Genomic DNA, 7,383 nt, shown 5'->3' with positions numbered 1-7,383 from the left:
GACTTCACACGGCTAAGACACATGGCCGTGTCTCTGCCTGTGTGTTTACTATTGGGAATTCTGTTTGCATTAATTAGGGTGCAGGGGACACACTACTGAACCACACGTCCATAGGGTAGACTGTGTGTGTGACACGGCCTAGACACACACTCGTGTGTCTACCCATGTAGATAAGTTTGAGGCTATTTTCCAAGCCATTTGTCACCCTTAGATACTCAATAACTCATACATATTTGATGGCATGTAACATATGACATTCCACACCAATTTCATATTCATTCATCATGCTAAACCTACTTTCAATTTACTCAATTATATCTTAGTTTTGGTCATACTTATTATCCATGATTCATTCATTTAGCACATGTGCCATTCATCACACATCTCATTTACAAGCAATCACATCAAGAATAATACATTTCATGCATGCATAATTGATTAGGGTTACAACCCAAATAATTAATATGAACCATATCACATGGCCATATACAAAATGAATCAAATACCACTATAAGACAACACATTTGGCTAGACCAATATAACAAAAAGACCAAGTCCCTATACATGCCATACTCAAAATGTTGGGACTAACTATACCCAAAGGTCCAGTTGATAGTGTGATCGAACCTCTGATGTCTTGTAATCCCTGAGCTAGATTGGTGATACTGATAAACCATAATTTATACATATTTTTACCCCATGCTTAACGCATTTATGGACGGTTTCTCCTTAGAATTGGTGAATTCGATGCTCCTAATCCTTTCATTTCATATTTTATACTTAGGTGAGCATAGGAGAATGAAAGCAACGAGAAATAGGCCAAAAATAGAGAAAATGGGCCAACGTACAAAATCAACATGGCCTGGACCTCCTCACACGGACAGACCACATGGTTGTGTCAATTTGGTAGAATTGAAGCACGACTCACACGGGTGGACCACACGCCCATGCCTATTTAATAGGCTTGACCATGCCTAAAGTAATCGCACATGGGCGTGTCGCACGAGCGTGTCCCTGTTGAGCCCAAATTGATTCCAATTCGGAAAAGGCCAATTTTGAGGGTTCTTAGGCATTGTAAAGCCTATAAAAACACCCTAGAGGAGGAGGAAAAGGGGGCCACAAAGGACGAAGTAGGGAACTGCTCAAGGAAAGCCGATTGATCCATCTCAGAAGCCGGATTCATCATCAAGACTAAAGATCTCCCTTCAATTTCCCTTCAGGAGTTTTGGGTTTTTCTTTATGTTTTGTATTCATTATTCTTCTGAGATTTTTACCTTTTTAGTTATGAACTAAAACCCCTAAATACCTAAGGGGAATGAAACCTAAGACAAATCTTGTTATTATTATCTGAATTGTATGATAAATATTTGACTTGTTTTTAATTATGTGTTCTTAAATCTTGTTTTGATATTCCACGATATTGATTCAAGTTAAGATCTTATACAGAGGAGGAATAGACCCTATCTAAGTGTTCATTTTTCATAATTAAGCGGAGTTGATTGCGCACATAGAGCTATGGTGACAAGATTTTGCTAGATTTGGGTGAAAGCTAATAAGGGGAACCATAGATCGAGTTAATGCAACCCTAGGGCGTTAATTAGAAAGAGATTTCAATTATTCAAACTAGGGTTAGACGTTGTTAGTCTCAAGAGAGATAATGATATAACTTAGGGATCTCTACGGAATAAGTTGAATGAATAAATCGTCCGATTCAGAGTCAAATAACAAGTGAAGTCTAGGTGGATTTTTCCTTAGGTATTGTCTTAATTCAATCGTTTTTCCAAAAGTAATTCCCCAATTCTCTTTTCTGTGAATTCTTAGTTTATAATTAGTTAGTTAAAACAAACCCCATTATTCTTAGGCTAGATAATAGAAAGACAGTCATTACTAGTACTTTTAGTTCCTTTGGGTTCGACAATCCAGTCTTGCTAAAGCTATACTACTGTTCGATAGGTATACTTGCCTTCATCGTGATAATAGTTAGTTTCAAGAATGATTCATTATAAATATTTAAAACCTGTCACGAATATCACGTATCAAGTTTTTGGCGCCGTTGCCGGGGAACTAAGATATTAGGAACACTTAATTTTTATTACTTTAGCCATTTACTTTTACTGCAATTTAAATTTTATTCTAATTTTTATTATTAATTCTTCTTTTTCCCTTTTTCTGGCAAGTTCTTATAGTTTATGACTAGAAGAGTCCCGTCAGGACCATTATTTTTTGACAGTGAGATCGATTGCACAGTTTGCAGAAACCAAAGAGAAATAAGGTGAAGCTTAAGATACATAGAGAACGAGCAAGAGGACGATATTCAAACCACAACAGAGGAGATGGCTGAAAACCAAAAAAATTCGCTACTGTAACACCACAACCACGGCCTAGACATTACGGCCGAATCCGATGTGTCACATTACCTACCACTAACCAAGTTACCTAGTTTACTAAAGTTTGGGTGAGCTTTGCAAAAACCATTAATGAAGTTTTAAGAGAAATGTTCCGATTCACTAGTGTGAGTCCTATCCATTATCGATTGTTAAGGGTTTAGAAAAACGTGACTTTTGTTGCACCTTGAAAAGTTTTGTTTTGAAGACATTTGATTGCTGTGTCGGTTTGAGACAAGTAATTTTTGATAAACCCAAAGTTAACCAATTTCAAGGAATCAATTTAAGAGATGTGAATCTCAAGTCGAAAACGATTTAAGTAATTTAAAAACCCAAAATAAAAATAATAGAGCGGCTTTATTACAACTTTAACCAAAATAGAAATAATCAAAAATAAATGCGAAATTTAAAAGGAAGCTACTTGAAACTTATTTAAAACCAGAAATTTAATCTTCGTGGCCACTCTAAATCCCGCCCAACTCCAAGTCCACCAATTAGGGCTTACCTGCAAGGATGGAAGAGAAAGGGGGTGAGTTTGGAAAACTCAGTGTATATCAAAAACCCATCCAAAGCCCAAGTCAGCTCAAGCCCATTAGGTCTAAGCCCTATTCAGATAACAATGATCTTGGGTCAAGCCCTTTTAGAATCGATAACCGGGCCTTAGCCCCTTTTCAGATAACAGTATGGCCCATAGGCCCATTCTAGAACAAAATAGACATATTCGTGTATGCAAACCCAACCCAGCCTATAACCAACCGCTACACTCCACCCGTACCAGCCCTCCACTCCATGTGGGAATAGCTCAACCCACCCAAATTTCTACACTCCACAGCTTGCAAAGATAGTCGTCAGATATAAGTAAGTTGAGGCAAAGCCTCTAGTACGTGGTCAAGCCACTTTCAGTACTTCCTCCATCAATAACCCAGTCCCATGCATTAGATAATAATAACATGGCATGCAGTAAATAGTAACAGTCAAATATGCATTCAGGTCAACCTTAACCCTAGGGGTATATCAGTAATTTTGCTCCTATGGATAAAACCGTAAACTTTCCACCTATAAAGGTATTTCAATACTTTTATCAGTTTTAAGGGTTCTCATGAATGTTACGGTCCTTACTAGCCCATTTGTAATCGCAGTAATTTATTTATCTCAATTTCACAATTTTAGCCATTGGGCCCTAAAACCCCTAATGGGCCCTACAGTGTCCATTAGCAATTTAAGCCCATTTAACTCAAGTTTTATGACCAGTTACCGGTTTAAGCAGTTTCAATTCTACAGTCTAACAGAAGATACTTATTGCCTATTTTTTATATTGTATATTTTTATTATTTTTTTATTTATTAACCCGCATGAGCCCGTAAGCCCATTGGGCCCAGTTTTAGCCTATCGAGGCCCAATTATCGAAGTGCACGAAATTTCACACACGACTAACTTACCACTTTGCGATTTTAGATCTAATGATTTCTAAACGTCTTGTGAGCACTCGCACACTCACAAGCCCATGAAATGCCGAAATTTTGGTATTTCGGCTTTTGCCAAATTGAACTATGAGAGGGTGTTCGATACACACCTGTTTCGCGACGACTGCTACTGGGATCCCTTATGATGTCCTACAATTGATTATCACAATTCTTAGATTGCAACCCACAACAACCAATCCCAATATTCAGCAACCCATATTCGAACCATGCCCCTAAAGCCTTTAGAATCTTACCTTTTTACCGAAAATCGATGACTAGATCTAAGTCTAGTTGTTCCAAAGATCCAAGCCTTCGATCAAACCTCTTGAAGACACTAATCACCAAAAGAAATTGTCGGTTAAAGACCCTTAAAGCCCTATGCCCAAATCGACAGCCTCCCTAGATTTTAGGGACTTCGGCTTTTCTAAATTGTAAAATAAGTCTAGATCTAAGGTGATGAGCACTTACCACTTATTCCTCTTTGATTTCTACGTAGATCTGATGCAGATCTATCCTCTAAACGATAGTAGAACTCGAATCCAGGAGATCTAAAGTTTCGGCTATAAGTCCCTAAATCTATTGTATTTCGGCTTTTTAAGTGATGAAGAAGATGATGATTTGAGGCTATAGCTTTGAAGTAATGTTGCCGATGGATACTAAGGGTTTAGAGAAGATGAAAGTTGATCAAAAAGAACAAAAATAACTGAAGGATTTTGGCTTGGAGAAATCGGCACAAGAAGTGAGTTTTCGGGATTTTGGCTTTTATGGCAATCGGTTATGGAGGTTTTGTAGAGGATAGGATTGACAGAGGATGTGAGTAAGGTGATCAGAAGGTTTTAGCTAGAAGAAAAAGCAAAAAGGAAGAAAGAAAATGGAGGAAAAAGAGAGGAAGAAGAAATTTGCACCAAGAAGAAGGAATTTGCGTTTTCAGCTATTGTGAGAACTCAGAAAGGATGAATGGCATTGAAAGCTTTTAGGTGGCTAACCTTAATTCTACAAGAAAGAAAAAGAAAAGAACCTAACCCTAATATCAGCTAAAACAATCGGCCCAACCTCCCTAAGGCCCTTGCTGAAATTCACTTAAGTGATCACATGCCCGGCACATGCCTAAAATTAAAAAGTAACCATATGCCTACCTTGCAACTTGAACCCTAGACCTTTAATTCCTTCCCAGACGCCATTTTTTTTAGGAACTTAGTGGCGCCACCTTGCCACTTTACCAAGGCCTTATTTTCATCATAATTTACAAAGTTCTTCTTAAAATCCCACTTAACCAAGTCTCCTATTCACTTAAAATCCAACCTTGATATTTTACCGTGTTTAACTTAGGCTTGGGCCTTCTAAAGGCCCACTAACACACTTAAACACAATTCCAATATTCAAAACACCAAAATTTCAAAATTTACCAAAAATCATAGAAACCCGGAAAATCCTAAAAATCAGGGCATTGCAGCTACCTCATGCAATTGCTGTTAATCAAAATCCTACTTCGCGCATTATGTATGATTATGCTAAACCTAATTTAATAGGAACTGAGTCAAGTATAGTTAGACCTACTATTGCTGCAAATAATTCTTAACTGAAACCTAACACAATTCAAATGATACAACAGTTTGTTCAGTTTGATGTTTGTAGGACGAGGATCCCAACACTCACTTGACAAATTTCCTAGAATTTTGCGATACCTTTAAAATTAATGGCGTTTCTGATGACACCATTCGCCTTCAGTTGTTTCCCTTTTTGTTGAGGAACAAAGCTAAACAGTGGTTGAACTTGTTACCCCGAGGGTCAATTACTCTTTGGGAACAATTGACCGAAAAGTTTCTATTAAAAACTTTCCACCGGCTAAAACGGCTAAATTACGTGATGATATCTCTTCTTTTGTGCAGATGGATTTAGAGACACTCTACGATGCATGGGAGAGATACAAGGTCCTTTTGTGAAGATGCTCACACCATGGGTTACCACTCTGGCTATAGGTTCAAACTTTTCATAATGGCCTGAATCCTTCGACCCGACAAATGGTTGACGCAACTGCTGGCGGAACCATCAATAATTAAACACCTGAAGATGCTTATGAGTTTATAGAGGAGATGCCATTGAATAACTATCAGTGGCAAGTCATGAGGACAAACCCAACAAAAACAGTCGGTGTTTATACCGTTGATTCGGTCATCATGTTCTCTAATCAGGTAGAACTCTTGAATAAGAAAATTGATGGTTTTCTTAGTTCTTTATATGTTCATCCCGTAATGCAGAGCAAATAGAGGTGGATCGAGCAATTCAGAATACCCACCTTATGGCCACAACATGGAGAACGAGTAGTTAAATTACATGGGTAATAATCCTCGATCTCAAAACAATCCTTATAGCAATACTTACAATGTAGGTTGGAGGAACCATCCTAATTTCTCGTGGGGCGGTCAAAGAAATCAAAGGCCACAACATACTTCAGGTTTTCAACAACCACCTTACCAGCAAGAAAAGAAGCCGAACCTTGAGGAGATGCTAACCAAATTCATCTTGGTGTCAGAAACTCGTTTTCAGAATACTGAGACAACACTCAAAAATCAACAAGCATCAATCCAGGGGCTCGAAACTCAGATTGGATAGCTTCCTAAGTTAATTTCTGAATGACCACAAGGTAGCTTCCCAAGCAACACTGAATCTAACCTAAGGGAGCAACTCAACGCAGTTGCCATTCAAGATGAGAAAGGCTTAGTTGCAAAGCCAAGGCCATAAATGGTGGTAAGTAAAGGTAAGAATCAGGTCGGCCAAAATGACCCAAAGCCGGTAAGTACAGAATATAAACCTCGTGTGCCATACCCCAATGTGACAAGGAAAGACCGCTTGGACGAATAATTTGGTAAATTCCTTAAACTTTTACAGAAACTACATATTAACCTATCGTTTATTGAAGCACTTTCGCAGATGCCGAATGTAGTTAAATTTTTAAAGGAACTTCTAGCCAATAAATGAAAGTTAGATGAAAGGTAGCATGTGGAGCTAAACGCGGTTTGCTCAGCCATTCTTCAGAATAAGCTACCCAACAAACTAAAACATCCAGGGAGTTTTACGATTCCTTGTTTAATTGGTAGTTTAGATGTTAATAATGCGTTGGCTGATATAGGGGCTAGTATCAATGTTATGCCTTACAAATTGTTTAAACAACTAGGTCTAGGGAAACCCAAACAAACTAGGATGAGCATTCAATTGGCTAATAAAACCATTAGATATCCTAGGAGTATTATTGAAGATGTGCTAGTTAAAATCAATAAATTTATATTTCCCGTTGACTTCGTTGTTCTAGACATAGAGAAGGATAGCAACACTCCTTTGATTTTAGGAAGGCCCTTTTTAGCAACTACTAGAACGATTATTGATGTTGGCACAAGTGATCTCACACTTCGTGTGGGAAACAAAACAATCATTCTTCAAGCTCACAATTCCGGCAACACATCAAAAATTGAAGGTGATTGTCTAAACCATTCTACTAAAGCTGACAATATGGTGCAACCTACTTTACAGAAAATGAG

The 7,383-nt window shown here is 38.0% G+C and overlaps 1 non-coding gene across 1 annotated transcript; it reads right to left on the bottom strand.

Moving 5' to 3' along the window:
- Window positions 1–5,703: 5,703 nt before the first annotated feature.
- LOC128282863 (small nucleolar RNA R71) lies at window positions 5,704–5,810 on the bottom strand. Its single transcript, XR_008273215.1, has one exon. It is a non-coding gene; the product is annotated as a small nucleolar RNA R71 (small nucleolar RNA).
- Between the last annotated feature and the right edge of the window lie 1,573 nt (window positions 5,811–7,383).

The sequence above is a fragment of the Gossypium arboreum genome, chromosome 10 (assembly GCF_025698485.1).
Source record: "Gossypium arboreum isolate Shixiya-1 chromosome 10, ASM2569848v2, whole genome shotgun sequence".
Classification (NCBI taxonomy): Eukaryota; Viridiplantae; Streptophyta; class Magnoliopsida; order Malvales; family Malvaceae; genus Gossypium; species Gossypium arboreum.
This window is presented reverse-complemented; position numbering and strand designations above follow the sequence as displayed.